Source organism: Carassius gibelio, chromosome B24 (assembly GCF_023724105.1).
Source record: "Carassius gibelio isolate Cgi1373 ecotype wild population from Czech Republic chromosome B24, carGib1.2-hapl.c, whole genome shotgun sequence".
NCBI classification, from domain to species: Eukaryota; Metazoa; Chordata; class Actinopteri; order Cypriniformes; family Cyprinidae; genus Carassius; species Carassius gibelio.
This window is the reverse complement of record NC_068419.1, coordinates 12,965,883-12,982,734: the sequence shown is the minus strand read 5'-3', so window position 1 is coordinate 12,982,734 and position 16,852 is coordinate 12,965,883.

Here is a 16,852-nt window from a genome sequence, read left to right as displayed (position 1 = left end):
ATAGATTTTTTTTTCCTCAAATTTTGTTGAGTGTTTTGAATGTATGAATTTAGGTAAAATATTTTTTACAGTTCAAACATAAAGGATGTTTGAATTGCCTTTCTGTCAGCAGAAAGCACCCTGCCAAATGTGAGCTTGTGTAACCTTGGTTGAAAACCTTTTTATTTTCCTTTTATTTTATCAATGCTTTAAATTTATTAGCTATACTGTTGTTATACTGTAGCTATACTCATGTTTCAAGTTCAGGATGCAGTGTATTCATTGTTTACATTTCCCTCTGTACATCAGATGTAAAAAATTACAAGCTTTTTTCCTTTATTCTTCAAAACGGATTCGCTCGGCAGTCTGCTAGCATCAAACAGGACGGCAAAATCTTGAGTGTTTTCAAACAAGTTTTCTTGAACAGTAACTTCCAGATACAACTGTCACAGTTTTCATGTACGGCTTTCACCCTTTTAGAACTGATATATTTTTTTTTTTGCATTGGGAACATAGAAAGGTGTTGAATAAGTGCCTATGAATAAATAATCATGAATTAATATATACTCCTAAAGGACAAAAGACCGCCAATAGTTTTGAAGGTATATATTATGCATGGCCTATGACTAAAATACCAAACAATGTAAAATATCACATAATCATTTCTGACTTATTTATCCATAACTGCCCATTTTTAATAAGTTGGAGTTATTTAGGATGAAAACAGACCAAATCTCGGACAATTTAGATTCAATTCAAGCTCGTAGATTTAATACGACTAGCTTACATCACACTTCCTGTGGGTCGCATTCTGTTTACCTGAAATATTCAAAGCCAAAGCTCAGGTTCGAAAAACGAATCCGGTCTGTCGCCGTTGTTGTAAGTAGTGGAAAGGTGGCTTAAATTGCTTGTTTATAGCTAAAATGGGATACAAGTATTTTAACACTGAAAAATAACACACATTACTTTTAAGCGGTTCTTTGTTTATCCGCTGTATGGAAAGTACAGATGGCATTTAAATAGGATTATTCAGTCTTAGTGTTTTTGTTAACTTTGTCTGGGTTCTTTATGCTAGAAAACAAAGGGAGAGAGAGAGAGAGAGAAAGAGAGAGAGAGAGAGAGAGAGAGAGAGAGAGAGAGAGGAACAAGACTTTGTGGCAAGGAGACTGTATCCTACATTATTTTAACATAATTAAAAACTGTAAAGTTCTTTTCTTTTGTGAATGCTTGCCCTTGAAACAAACATAAAATAAAATTATAGTTGTCAATGGCTAAGATGAGGGGTGTGGACATCTTGGGAACAGCTTTAGCTCTAAATTTTACTATTGTTTCTGATCTGACGATGATGATCATTAAACAGAGAACACACCCAGACGCTCACATGCTCTCTGACAGTAAGAGATTTGCATATCCCATTAAACATACACACTCAGGACGAGCCCCTCTCCAGCTTTGAGGAGTGTTCAAGTCGTGTAGTGAGGCGCACTTCGCAAGCTGAGCCTCCCACTCTCTGGCACTGCCAAGTGCGTCATCATATCTCCCCTCTCGCCCTCTGGCCCTGGAGTGGCCCCTCAGCACCACTGGCTTTGGATCCGTCCGCACAAGAGCCTGTGTAGGACTGTTAAATATACACTTCGTCCAATTATCTCCATTCGATTAGCTTCCATAATAATTGATTCTGTAGAAGTCAGAAAGCACCAGGCGGCGTGTCAAGAGATCCTGAAAAAAAAAAGGAAGTAATTTTCCCTCCTGCACCGCTACGATTTTTTTTTGTTCTTCTGTATTAATGTGGCAGTCAGACTAATTTATCAACTGCAATTTTTGAAGTGCCCTTGGGAAGAAAGTAGCTTGTCATCGCATACTCCCGGATTATTAGGCGGATGGCTTTGAAAATGCGGCATTGTTTGTTAATATTACTTCCAGTAAGGATGGTTTCATAAACACACGCCGATTTATCACCAAGGATGAAGAAGCAGAACACATTTTCGTTTTATTATTTGAGCTCGTGTGTTCTGTTTGCAACATTCATCTTCTGTGTGTTCAGGTGTCACTTAGTGCTCTAACTTCCAGACTGCTGATGGCACAGATCCTGCTGATGGGGATCTCTTTACTGAGCGGTTTTAGTTCTTATAAAACACTCTTCTCCTGTAATTCCTCTTCTCCTCTATCCACCTCCAGTTTTCTATAACCCATATTAAGCCCGTCTCCGGGGTGGCATTACCGGGGATAGTGGTTCATTTGTTCTGTTTACGGCGTGGAGGTGATTTACACTCATCTCCCACAGCTCTGTCCTGATACACTCCCTTTCGCAGAGACTGAAATTTTCTTCACCTCTCTTCTGTAGCGTCTTGTTGGGATAATTCTCAAGAATGGTACCTTTAACAATTGCATCTGTATTTCTTGGAGTGCACATTAATGAAATACTTGGTGCTGATTGATATTATTTAGACTTTGATGCCAGCTGGAGATTATGTTACGCATATAGCCAGTAGAAATTTGCATACGCAGACCCACATGGATTTTAGCAGCTGCAGCATCTGTTTATTAAATATTTTGGCTAATCTGATGGTGGGTTTGCAGATTTGAAGTTTTGAAATGAAATCAGGACCTGGTTATGATCAGTGTGGTAGTTTATAGACAAATCTGTAATATATATTATACAGTGACTCAAGTTGTGTTATTCGATTAGAGGGCCTTTTGAAAAAAACGAATACTATTATTCGACGAGGATGCATTAAATTGATCAAAAGTGACAGTTAAGACATTTATAATGTTACAAAAGATTTCTTTATCAAATAAATGCTCTTTTGACCTTTCTATTTATCAATGATCCTTGTTTCCACACAGAAGAACAACTGTTTTTTTTTTGCATTGATGATAAGAAAGGTTTCTTGCGAACCAAATTGGCATATTAGCATGATTTCTGAAGGATCACGTGACACTGAAGACTGAAGGAAAGGCTGATGAAAATGCAGCTTTGCAATCATATGAATTAAAATTGTAATAATATTTCACAATATGATATTGATGTATACGTTTTCGTATGTAAGCAAATCGTGCCCGTAGCTAAAGTTTATCTGCATAAACTTTGAACACTTGGTGTTGATGATGTGACATTAACTGATGAAACAATACAGCTTGTAAACCAAAATATGTCGACTGTAATGTTTGAAGAACGACAGATAAAAGACGTTCCATGTCTTAACTTTTAATCAGAAAGCAGAACAGCTGTATCACAAGAGCACCAGCCTTAATTAACTTGTTTGTCTCTCCAATATTAACCATATAACTGCCGGTGCAGCAAAATAAACAGCAATTTGATTATAAAGTCTGTGTGCTACACTACATTATTTATTATTATACTATGGGGCCGTTGAATGCTTAAATCTGATTGGCTGGCGAACGTTCTGAAGTGTGCAATTATTTTAACGCACAGCAAACGTAGTTCCAGGCTATGGAGCCCTGCACATGACATGCAAGAAAAAAATAAATACATTGTGTGCATGATTTACTGATTCGTTCCCTCAATGTACTAAAACGTGCACACGATTACTATTGTGTTCCATCGATTTACTATTGCGTTCCCACGATTTGCTAAATCGTGTGCACAATTTATAAATCGAGTGAACGAAATAGTAAATAAAAGGAACACAATAGTAATCGTGTGCACGTTTTAGTACGTTGAGGGAACGAATTACTAAATCGTGCACACGATTTAGCCTACTATTTTGTCCTGTAAAAATACTGTAAAAACGGTCACGCAGTTTGTACAAAATGGTGTTGTCATCGCTGCCCTGACGATTTTATCAGTTAGCCTATATAGTGTAGCAACTTAAAGGCTACACATGACATTTCCCACTAGCGAGGATGCAGTGCTGTTTAGAGACGCAAAGAGGTAAAGTTAGCCTAATTTACACAAGCTTTCTCTCTGTCTCTCTCTCTCTCTGTGTGTGTGTCTCTCTCTTTTGTTCTCACTCTCTTTCTAATAACTTCATTAGAATGCTATCAATGGCTCAACATAATGTGAATTATGCAAATGTGTTACCCAGTGACGTATACCAGTAACAGGCAAAATATTAAAAATATAATTAAAAATGAGTCGACTCTCTCTTTTGAGAGACAATTTCTTTATTCATCATACACTTTTTTGATTAACAACTTTGCATGTTGTTTTCATTTAAGGATAGCTACATTATAAACTGAAAAAGAGAGAGATCTTTTTCAAAAACCCATATGACCTGCTCTTCAAAGTTTCTCAGATTGAGACACTTACAGAGTGACCTTACTTTAGAAATGCCCCTCATTATTATGAATAATGCTTAATCATATTTCTCTTCACAGTTAACTTGGGCAATTTTATGGTGCTACAGTTATGTCCTTAGAATTTGTACATAAATGCTCAATTTTGCTTTTGATTTTTTGCATTCATCTTAACCTCATTGTATAAGGCTGACTCAGTTGAGTAAAACAACACATCTTGTACAGTATCTATGTAAAATATCATGCGCAACTTATGTACAATCATATTTGTCATCAGATATGCACTAGGGTCCAAAAGTATGAGACAACTTAATCTTTCTGTTCTCCAGCATGATCCAAAGAACATCTTGAGCTTCACTGGTAACTGATCTGACTCTCTGTACAAAGTGTCAAACATTTATTTTTTGTTTATTTCATTTTTGAACTAAAAAATGAAAAAATCGTAGACTTTTGGACTCCGTCTTTGACCCAAGGGTGGATCCATAGCCTTTGGCCCCTGCTTTCATATGCTTTTAGCCAGCATCACTTCCTCTTTCTTTTTCTCTGCTTCACTTCCTCCCACAGCATCTCACTGATCCATTTCTTCCCAGTTTGACTCCATCAACACTTCCACAGCTTTGGAAAACTGAGATATCTGGGCGCCTGGGATCAGTCTATTCTAGATAAACATGAACTCACCAGCTTGCACAGCACACTGACATATAATTTCTCTTCATCAGCAATTCAACAGTAATGCTTAGAAAGAGGATGAGGGTGATTGGATGTGCTAGAGGAGGGGCGGGGCCTAACAGAAGCATTCATTGCCATATTTTGAACAGGGCAGTGCATGCCATAAATATGAGTGTTTCTTTAATATAGGCACTTGTATGTCCCAGGTATTGATTTTCATTCAAACTAATAAATTCTCATATTAGAGAATATTTTCTAATTCTTATTTAATAGTTTCATTCAAGGATGCAATAAATTAATCAAAATTGACAACAAAGAAATGTATAATACTGCAAAAAAAGAAAAGAAAAAGAAAGTATTTTAGAACTTTTTTGCATTCCAGGAATAAATTGGATTTTGAAATAAATTAAAATATATATACATTTTTTTTATTATACTATTATTTAACAATAGTGTTTTTACTGTAGGCCCATTTTTGTAGCCTGGTAATACCAGACTCTGCTACTTCACTTTGCTTCGTAGACGAGTACAGAAGCGAAATGAAATTGAGCGGAAGTAGGAAGTCTGACGTAGTCAGGCTACTATTTTTGATCAAACAAATACAGATTTGGTAACCAGTGTTCAAAAAGCCTTTAAAAGACTTTCTGACTTTAATATAGATTTTATTATTTAACAGTAATCCTTGTCCCAGATTTTAAAAGTAAAGTCTTTAAAAAGTATTTTAAAATAAAATAAGTAGGTAAAATATAAAAAATGCTGTTAATCTAAACAAAAAAATAAACATAAGTGTATTTATATCAGTCTACTTCTATTTCTTTGTGTCCTATTTCTAAACAGAATATTTGCATATGCATTATCTACATCACAGAATTACATTTTTAAATGTGGTTAAAATGTATGTAATGTTTTAGGAAAAAATTACAAGCATTTTATAATTTTTCTCTTATACAAGTAGGACATTGAGGACAAATTATATAAACTAATGAGATAATAAAACCTGCGTTTTAAGTTAGTTTAAAGGAGTCCACGGGGCCAAACTTGGCCGTAGTTGAAGAAACTGTCTTGCTGATCAGATGCCATAGAAATGCTCTGTTCAAGACTCATAAATGCTGCCACCGTTTCTGCTCTCCTGTGTCATAAAACAAACCCTTGACACTGCAGTCTTTATCACTGGAATTGTTGATGCCATGTAGGACCCTAAGGAGGAAAGCCAGTAATGCTTGTTGTGGGGAATCAAGGACAGCTCCCTCAGAGATCATAAAAGAGAACACTTAAAACTTGACAATAGCTTTTTTGACTTTTGTAGCAAGTTGGCTGTTTTCTCTCTCACTTTATCTGTGTCTCTCTCACTAAATGTCGTTTTTTTTTTTACCTTTGATCAAACCTTATCTTTTCTTGCTTCTTACCCTACTGCTTCAAATATGCATAATGTATATATATATATATATATATATATATATATATATATATATATATATATATATATATATATATATATATATGTCTGTGTGTGTGTGTGTGTGTGTGTGTGTACACAAAGGAAATAAATAATTTCCTTTTTAAAATATATTTATTATATATTATGTAGAATGTGGAAGTCCTCAAATGTCCTCTTGTTTTCCTTTGTTCACTAGCAAAAGCTAAATAACCACGCACACTCTCCCAGAGAAATACATTTGTCCACAAATCCTTTGTGTGTAAAAACAAGTGAACTTTCATTATTGCCGATTCTGTCTAACCCACAAATAACTTCACAAGCGAGACAGGATGATTGATACTCTTCATCACCCGGTCTCTCTCTCTCCTCCCCCTAATTTAATTCCCAACAACTGCCATGCCCCGTCATCCATACCAAAGTGTCTCACCAATGGAGCAGCCACTATTGATCGACAGTAATAACACAAACTCTCCTGATACATCCATGCTCAGTGCTGACGCAACAACACAGGCCCCCAAAAAGAAGGAAAAAAGGAGAAAACAATTCATAAAAGTATTAAAAAGCACAAATTGATTTTCTGATCAACAAATCAATCTGTTTTTCTCTGAAAATGTGCTATATTTTAACTACTCTGAAGGAAAAGCAAGCTCGCTGATCAGGTCATAACAGAAAGCACCAGAGGAGAGAGACCGACATGCTGCAAAGAGATGAATGTGTGCAGTATATCCCCTCATTAGAACGTCTATCACCCCCATGGCCTTCCTCCCACAATGCCTCGTCCCCTTTTAGAGGTTACCACGTCAGCATCTCAGTTTTGCTCCTTAATAGTCATCAAATTTTCTATCCACAGTGGTATAATCGGCGCAGATGAAGATGCTTTTGGACTCTGATCTAAGCAGTTTTTTTTTGTGCGAAAGGAAGCCCGGTAGCAAACTCCAACTCTGTGTTTTGAGCTGCGGAGCAGCCTTGATCACTCTTACCCCGCAGTCTGTATATTTTTCAGTCAGGCCTTATATTTACCACATCAAAGACGTTGCAAATCGCTCCGTAATTCAGTTTAGGAAATTCTGCCAATACTGCAAAAAAATCAAAAAAAGTCTTAATTTCCCAAGAAAGTGGCATGTTTATTTTGAATTATTATTAACGGAAGGCCTCGTTTGTATTTTGTTCAGTTTCTAATGAGGGTGTCAAAGTGGCTCCCAGTTGAAAATGTTTGCGATGTGAGGAACACCTGATTTCATTTCGGCCTCAGAGAGATGACATCCCACCATGATGCTTTGCTCAAACTGCGTAGATCAGCAGAGAGTGTGAGTACCCTGTGACATAAAGCACCACACGGAGTTGGGATAATGATGTGTTTTTACTGTTTCTCGAAAATGGTAAGCATTATTTATGACTAACTGTTATTTAGTACTTTCATTATTTTTCGGCAGTTGTCACTAATCACTCTTATTTTGTAGCCTCTCCCCATAGACCAGTTTTCACAATTGAATTGATTTTTGGTCGATAAAATAGGGTCCAGACTTATATTTCTTTTAGAGTTGCTTTTTAGACATAAATAATGACCTTTTATTCTAAGAAATATGCCACATGGACCTAAAATGGTAGTAATGATCAGTGTTGGGGAGTCATTAGTTACATGTAAAGGCACTTATGAAAATATTCATGATTACAAAGGGGGTTACATCTGAATATTTCCACACACAGACATATTTAATTGATCTCTTTCCCAAATTGCATTGACTGCTCTAAAATATGAGAAACATACTCGGCTACTAATGTAACCTTGGTTCCCTGAGATACGGGAACAAGTACTGTGACATGCTTAAAAGACGCTATGGGAAAAAGCCTCTTTTTCTCCTGAACTGAAGCCTTTTTCTTTTTTATAATCAACTTTTTATTATTTTTATATCAACAAAACAACATCAAAAAAAAAAAAAACACGGGGAAGGGGGAGCAACAGACATAATCATCAATTTGTAATCTGAAAGAGAGAAAAAAAGAGGGGGGAACATGATATACATTATGTACTAGGTTTAGCCTTGTTAATTTGTGCTGTTGTACATTCACAGGTTACTATCTTAAAGGCGCAATTTGTAATTTTTCTGCTTTAAAAATAGCAGAAATCACAATATCTATGTTATATATATTTTTTAGTTGAAGTGAAGTGACATTCAGCCAAGTATGGTGACCCATACTCAGAATTTGTGCTCTGCATTTAACCCATCCAAAATGCACACACACAGAGCAGTGAACACACACACACACACTGTGAGCACACACCCGGTGCAGTGGGCAGCCATTTATGCTGCGGCGCCCGGGGAGCAGTTGGGGGTTCAATGCCTTGCTCAAGGGCACCTAAGTTGTGGTATTGAAGGTGGAGAGAGAGCTGTTCATGCACTCCCCCCACCCACAATTCCGTCCGGCCCGAGACTAGAACTCACAACCCTTCGATTGGGAGTCCAACCCTCTAACCATTAGGCCACAACTTCCCCACTGTTTTCGGCACGGCACGTTTCTTTATTTCCGTTTTGTCGCCCATCTATGGCGTCATATAAACTTTGACTCCTCTAGTTTATCTAACTTCCTGCAGAACCGCCAAATACAAAGGTGAACAGAAGCAAAGACGAGACGAAGAAGAAAAAGTAGTAGCTAGCCTATAGCTATATAGTATATTTTATATTTATATTGTTTATATTCGTATTTAAACCTCAATCAATAACTTAGTTATGGATCATGATTATGCTTTGTCTGCATGTTCTGTGAAGCTCAAACGTATGGGTAAAATAAATGACCCGAGATGGTTTTGGGACAAGAGAAGCAACAAGACACGGGTAAATATTGGAGTTGCATTTCCAAGATAGAGAGAGCTTCGTAACAAGCTGAAACTACAGAGAGATGCCGAACTCGCTTTCATTCTGATAAACAGGTATGCATCCATTCAGCTAACTGTATATATCCGTATATTTTGTGAAACGTTGATGTCTTGTGTAAAACGCAGACGGACTAGCTCTCGTGTATAGTATAATGTAAATCTACATTTGTTCTATATCTAGCTGGATAAAGTAGCTTCAAATGCAGTTCACTATCTTGTTCGATATCATAGTATAAACGTAATTATAATGATTAACAAAAGGCGACCGTGTTTTTTTTATCATATATTACTACTAGCTAGATGGAATATTGATTTGATAGGGGTCTCATAATTCATATATCTCTCTGTTCGAAAAGACGTGATTGTCAAAATACTAAGGTAGAATGAGTGAGGAATGTGGGGAGTGACAGAGCGTGTGTTCCAATGAACAACAACTCACATGAGCCTTACGCTCTTTCCCGACGTCATCAAAGTAAGTCTTATGTTATTATTTTGATTGAGTGACCCCTGGTGGCCAAAAATCCCATACTGCATGTTTAAAGTGATAGTTCACCCAAAAATCTAAATTATGTCATTAATAACTCACCCTCATGTCGTTCCAAACCCGTGAGACCTCTATTTATCTTCGGAACACAGTTTAAGTTATTTTAGATTTAGTCCGAGAGCTCTCAGTCCCTCCATTGAAACTGTGTGTACGGTATACTGTCCATGTCCAAAAAGGTAATAAAAATATCTTCAAAGTAGTCCATGTGAGATCAGAGGGTCAGTTAGAATATTGTGAAGCATCGAAAATACATTTTGGTCCAAAAATAGCAAAAACTACGACTTTATTCAGCATTGTCTTCTCTTCCGTGTCTGTTGTGAGAGAGTTCAAAACAAAGCAGTTTGTGATATCCGGTTCGTGAGCGAATCATTCGATGTACCTGGATCTTTTTGAACCAGTTCACCAAATCGAACTGAATCATCTATCCAATACGCATTAATCCACAAATGACCACAAAAGCTGTTAACTTTTTTAATGTGGCTGACACTCCCTCTGAGTTCAAACAAAACAATATCCCGGAGTAATTAATTTACTCAAACAGTACACTGACTGAACTGCTGTGAAGAGAGAACTGAAGATGAACACCAAGCCGAGCTTGAATAAAGGGCAATCATCGCCCATGATTCCATTACGTTGAGCGCAAAAGAACCAGTGAAACGTTTTCTTCAATCGGTTTATTGAATTGAACTGTCTGAAAAAACTACTGGTGATCCGAAAACCGATGCAACCGGTTCTTAACTAGTGAACAAGTCAGTCTTTTGTTCGTTATCTGGTTTGGCTCTGTGTTCTTTGCAGCTGTGAACTGATGCCTTTTTCAATCACGCAGTGAAACTTCACAGCCATTGGTTCATGCAGTGTATTAAAAATTGAAACAATAGCGGAGCAGCATAAGCCTATGGCGGAAAAGCCTGCCAGAGCCAGCCAGAAAGGGGTGTTTTGTGCAACTACATAGCACGGCCAACACGTACCTGTTAACCCTCCCGTTTTTACCTGGATTCTTATGTATTTTACCATTCTATCTATCATTAAATTTTAATATTTTCCTCATTATATGAATAATCACGTCAACAAAATCCAAGGTTGTCCATTTGCCAGATCTTGTACGAAATGCATCCTTCTCACACAATTGACACATACAAATTTCAATCCAGTTGTCCCCTCAACTTGGCAACCTACAACAATGACGAGTACTGTGGGAAGGAAAGGATCACTGGTAGAAATGGGACAGGAGAAGAATCAGTGTTCCAGTGAAAACAACAAATATTCATGCAAATTGAGATATAGCCTACACTTCAAAAAGCTATTGTTTAATTGATTAAATATGGTCGCTGCAAGTTGCAAAATCAGGTGCTACGCTGCTTTGTTTACTGCGGTAACTGTAGAAATGGCTATATTCCTGGCGAAAATCAAAAGAATGAAGAGAGAATGCATTTGCATTTTTAAATAAGCTCTTCTGCTATTTGTTCTAGTCCAAATCCAAAAATTACCCTTATCTTTATGCAGAAAACATGTTGTTTTTTTAAATAAGAGTTTAAAAAATTGTTTGATAATTTTTTTAAATTAATATAATAAATTAATATAATAATAATATAATGAAATAATTGATACTTTGCCCCCATCTTAACCTTTTGAGCGGTACAGCCCCACACATGTGATTCTTATTTCTGTGCCCCTCGGAGTATGGTCCCACATGTGGGATTTAGAATGTTTGGTGACGTCATATAACTGCCAAATTCAAACTGCGTTTTCGTGAGTTGGCTGGCGATGAGCCAGAGACAGACTTGCACTGCTCTTATCATATTATCACAACTATGCAGTGTTAATAACCACATAATGGATATTTTAGGTTTCATTTAAATACACTTAAATACACTTCAATATTACACTACACTTAAATTCATTTAAATACACATAAATACTAGTAAAACAATACATTTAGAGTTGTGTAATTTCAATGTAATTTGCAGATGTTTGTTTTTATTCATAACAGATTCATGGTGTAAGTTAATATAAAGTTCACTCTATTCTTCACCCGCCACTTGTTATTTGCATTTCGGGAGAGATTGATGAATTCACGTGCTGTAAATTGACTGACAGGACTCTCTGCACTGTAGTGTGAACAAACATCTTGGCGCACATCTCACATTACAGATCATGATCAAAATCATTTAGAAAGGTTTTTAAACAACAAAACACACTCATTTACACACATTTATGAATCAGAATATCAGATTGTTCATAAAATGTTATGTAAGTTTGTAAATATTTTAAATAAAAGGAAAAACTAAATAAAAGCTATTAATCTGTAATACTTTGTTAAAGTAGGCGCCACCACTGAAAAGGTTAAAAGATGCTATGGGAACCCAGTGTAATCAGGCTATGCTTTGGTAGAGCAACTTTTGCATAAAATAACCTCCTTAAGCATCCATTGCCCATAGGGAAGTATACATTCTCAAAGTCTAAAACGGGCTAAACTCACTGAGGACACGCCCAACCTGGGAAATTGTTCCAGAAGACTCATACAACTTTCGCACTCCCTTAGCAGAAAACATACAAGCAATCTGACCTGAAGAGCTTGAGTGTGTTACGGTCAAGGACTCTCTATCAGAACTGTTTTGCATAGCACAAGTGTGTGCCCACTTAAGTAGAAAGGACTCTGGCCTGCAAATGTGGACAGCGAGGCCGAGCCGGACAGTGCACAGATCTCTGTAATGGACACACAACTAGACCATCCCCAAGATGAGGCAATGCCTCTGGTGGAATGGGCTCACACTCCGATCGGGCATTGCAGGCCCAAGGAAGAGTATGCTAGAGAAATGGCATCTACTATCCAACTAGAAAGCCTCTGCTTTGTGACCAGATGTCGTTTGGTGCATTTACCAAAGTTAACAAAGAGATGTTCCGACTGTGAATGTAAATGCTCAGAACTCTGACAGTTCCCCCTGTACTCTGAATGGAGTGGAGAGCACTTAACCATACCTTGGTTTCGGAATGACCTTGGAGTCAATGGGCCCGAATTCCAGGCAGGCAGGGCTAACGGAAAACACCTGCAGGTCTCCTGTTTGCTTTACTGAGGCTAGTGCTAGAATAAGAGTAGTCTTTAGCAACAATGACCAAAGGTTAGTAGACTGTAGCAGCTCAAAAGGAGGGCCCTTCAGGCAACTGGCGAAAACAGACCACTTAATGGTGCAGAGGTGTCTCGTAGACAGGGCTGTAGCCTCCGAAATCGTGTTTAATACATGCTCTGGGAGGCTTGTAGGCTTCCGTCGAGTGACAAAATTTCCCCTGCAAACCATTGCCATGGCCACACCATGTTCTATCCAGTGAGAGTTCTTCCAAGGGGCCAGGGCTGTTACACAGGTCTGGCTCACCCTCACATGTAGGCATCTGTGACACAAAACATGGGATGGAACCTGCGGTTTCTGCCAGCGCTGAAGGGGCCACATACAAATAAGGCCCAGCTGTAGTGCTGCAGCCATGAGACTCGGTATCTTTTGAAACATTTTGAGAGGGTGAGTGGCACAAATCTCAAAGGAAGCCACGAGTTTCCACATGGCCAGAGCATGTTACGGAGTGAAAACTGTTCACAGGAATGATATTCGCTGGCTGGAGGACAGCATGCTCTTTGCAAAATTGACCCTGAGTCCCAGGTGCTCTAGTTGGCTGAGGAGGAGGGCCATGAGGGATATTAATTCTACCTCAGACTGGGCCAAAACAAGGCAGTCATCAAGGTAGTTCAGAATGCGGATTCCAATCTGCCTTAGAGGAGAAAGAGCCATGTCCATGCACTTCATAAAAGTGAGGGGAGCCAGAGACAGTCAGAAGGGAAGGACCGTTTATTACATGTCATTGTGGGTTTATATTAGCACAGTTTGTTGTTTTTTGGGGGGCGTCTGGCAGAGCATTAGGACCCAGAAGTGGTGAAGCATGATGTCAGATGTAACAAGCAGATATTCCTAACCACTCCTATCTAACCGTTAATCTGCTGTGAGTAAGAGGTGGAGTGGAGGTGCACCACAATAAAACCCCACCCTTTATTCAATATTACGTTTCACTTGGAAATACATCACAACACTGAAGTCAGTTGCAACTTCCTGTTCACAGGTACTTTAATAATTATATTTTTTAAAGTAAAAATTCCTGTATTGTGACCACCAATTTCATGTAATTTGTCAATAAGATAAAAGTAGTTTTGTTCAAAGTCTATTTTACACATAGATCTTTTATATAAAATAATATTTTTGATAATTACTTAACTGTAGTAGTTTAAGTAGTGTTTTACAAGTGTGTTTTGAAACCAGTACTTTTAATAGTAATTCAGTATTATTTTTTTAGCAATGTAATAGTACTTGTACTAAGTACAAATATTCAGTACTCTTTCCACTACTGGTAAACATAAGCCAAAAGTGGCGCTCAAGTACTACAAGGCTGGCCCTTGGACCTCCTGATTGCCTGAGCGGTGGTCTTGGTGACTTGCAAAGCCAGGTTTGTTGCACATCTTCACTCTCTGAGAGTCGCAGGGCCGGGTCAGACTGTCCATGGAAGTGAGAAGCTTGGGCTGAAAGACCTGGAGAACAGCCATAGAATGGAGCGCCAAATCCTCCTGTCCACCTGAAGAGTAGGAGCATCCAGCGAGTGCTGAAATGGTCCTACACTGGTTGGAAGGGTGGACGGCCTTTGCCTTCCAGCCGATAGCCGTGGACAGGCAGAGATGCACAGCCACTGACTCGTCTAGGGAAGGCATCTTCTCGTGACCTTTTTCTTCAGCGTTGTTGATAATAGTGAGGGCGGATGAAGTGGAAGTACAGAGGCGAGCCGAGTAGGGGGCAAGCCATGACCTCATGAGCTCATCATAGACTTCTGGAAAGAACGGCGATGAACGCTGGCGCTGGCAGGAACTATTTGTCCAGACGGCTGCATGAGGGCTTCTCTAGCCAATGCCACTCTAATCCCAGCTCCTTAACCATTTTCAAGAGAATATGGAGAAGTTCGGCATCCATCCCAGCTTGGTTACGATGGTGAGAGGGCCAGGTCAGCTACCGAGCCTCACACCTCCCCTATGTCCATGCTGTCATTGGCCAGCTCGTTGTCCCTCCCCCTAGATGAGACCAGATTGCTTGCGCTGGTGGAGGGACGATGGTCAGGCTGGGCAAAGAGGACAGAGGAAACCTTTCTGTGTGGTGTGGGCGAGACAAGTGGGATCTGAGCTGAGGTGAGCTCGCACACGGTCAAACGCTGAAAAGAAAGCGTTCCACGAGTGCAGAAAGGTGAGACTGATGTTCTTGCAATGAGAACAATCTGTCACTGTGATCACGGCCTCCACGTGGGATTTCCCTTAGCAGGAAACGCACTCGCTGTGGCCATCATTGGCAGGCAGGGGACACCTGCTCAAACTGCTATAATAACGCAGCATTTGAAACAACGCCAAGCTCTTTTAGAAAGCTCTTTTAGAAATTGCCGGATGGCCACAGTGGAAGCAGGACCAGAACTGCTTCAGCACTGAAGCGCGTGGAAAAAACAGCGGATCAGCTGAGCAGAGGGGTTGCAAGGGTCTACTGTGATGTGTATCAATGGCGAACAGGCTTCTGGGATTAGCAGAGAGCTGGAGTTCAGGAGAAAAAATATTTTTCCCATAGTGTCTTTTAAGCAAGACGTAGTACGAGTGAAGTATTGACAGAGAACCAATATTTCAGGAGTTTAGGACTAATTTAAGAGAATAGGACACATGCTTATTCCATAACTGATTTATTTCCTATTTGGGTTGATGGACTGGGGTTGTGTGGATTTCTTATGGATTACTTGTTTGTATCAGCTGTTTAGACTTTAGTTCTGATGGCACCCATTGGTGAACCAGCGAATGCTAAATTTACAGTTTGAGCAAATTTTCAATAAATTACCATTTTAGTTCAACTATTCCTTTATTAGCAGTGTTGGTATCAATATTGGCCTTCACAGTACTTTGTAATGGATCAAAATAAATATAAGGGATGTAGTCCATCCCTAGTGCACAGCTTTCATGGTATCTATAAATAATCTCAGCACACAGCTCACAAGGATAGTTTCCCAGCTTTCTCTCTGATATTACTAAACCTTGATTCTACACACACATTTGTTAATTGTGCAAATTTTGCAATGTCTGCATTTAAGGAACATTATAATTTCCCTTGAGTCACTGTGTGTTATGAATATGCAGATGTCCACAGAGATGATCTTAATACATCTGTGACTGTGCAAATTAGGCAGACTATGGCTGTTTTTTTTAATCATTTGCAGGTGCAAGTAGGTCCTTGGCACTTTAATTAGAAAATGTTCTGGGTTTTCTTTTGATGCCAGCATTGTGCGAATGTATCTGAATGCTGTAGCGAGATCAGCTTACTGAGATCAGACAGTACTTGCACTCAGTATGTCTTGACGATGGATTGTGCTGTATGGGAATGATACAAAGTATAAAGAGAGAGAAAAAAAGAAATTATGTAATGTTAAACTGTATCCATGATGCTTAAATTCAGTATAGCAGAAGGAGGAAACAAAAAAAAAGCAATAATGGGGGAATGTATTGATAGAGTGAGTGGTTGGCCAGGATATTGTGAATATATAATGAGCAATTATCTCTGACTCTATTGACTTTTGGCTTCAGAAATATGTATAGGGCTACAATCATATACATTAATATGTAGATTCTACATTTGGCTGTAAAAGGTTAGCAGAACCACCATTTTAAGACAGTCAATGAAAAGACTTCTTGGGATGGATATCAATAGAGAATTGCACTTTAATTTAGTAAGTTTGGAGTTTACCAATGAAAAAATTCGAAAGTTCTATAAGAATCAATTTTAATTGCTAGGCACTCTTTTCTATAGGCTGTGCCAACAGTTGTTAACTGTTAAAACTGCTGACTTAAGTTAAATAATGTCTCAGTTTATAGATTTTTTACATTTTGACAAAGTTTGATGTATTTTCTCTTGAATTTAGCATGATTAGCGACAACATTGCTGCGATGGTGTTTCTAGAGTCAAAACTTTGCCCAATATTAAGTTTTTCAATTAAGAGGGTGACTAAATATTTAGTTGTTTTATTTGTTAGCTTG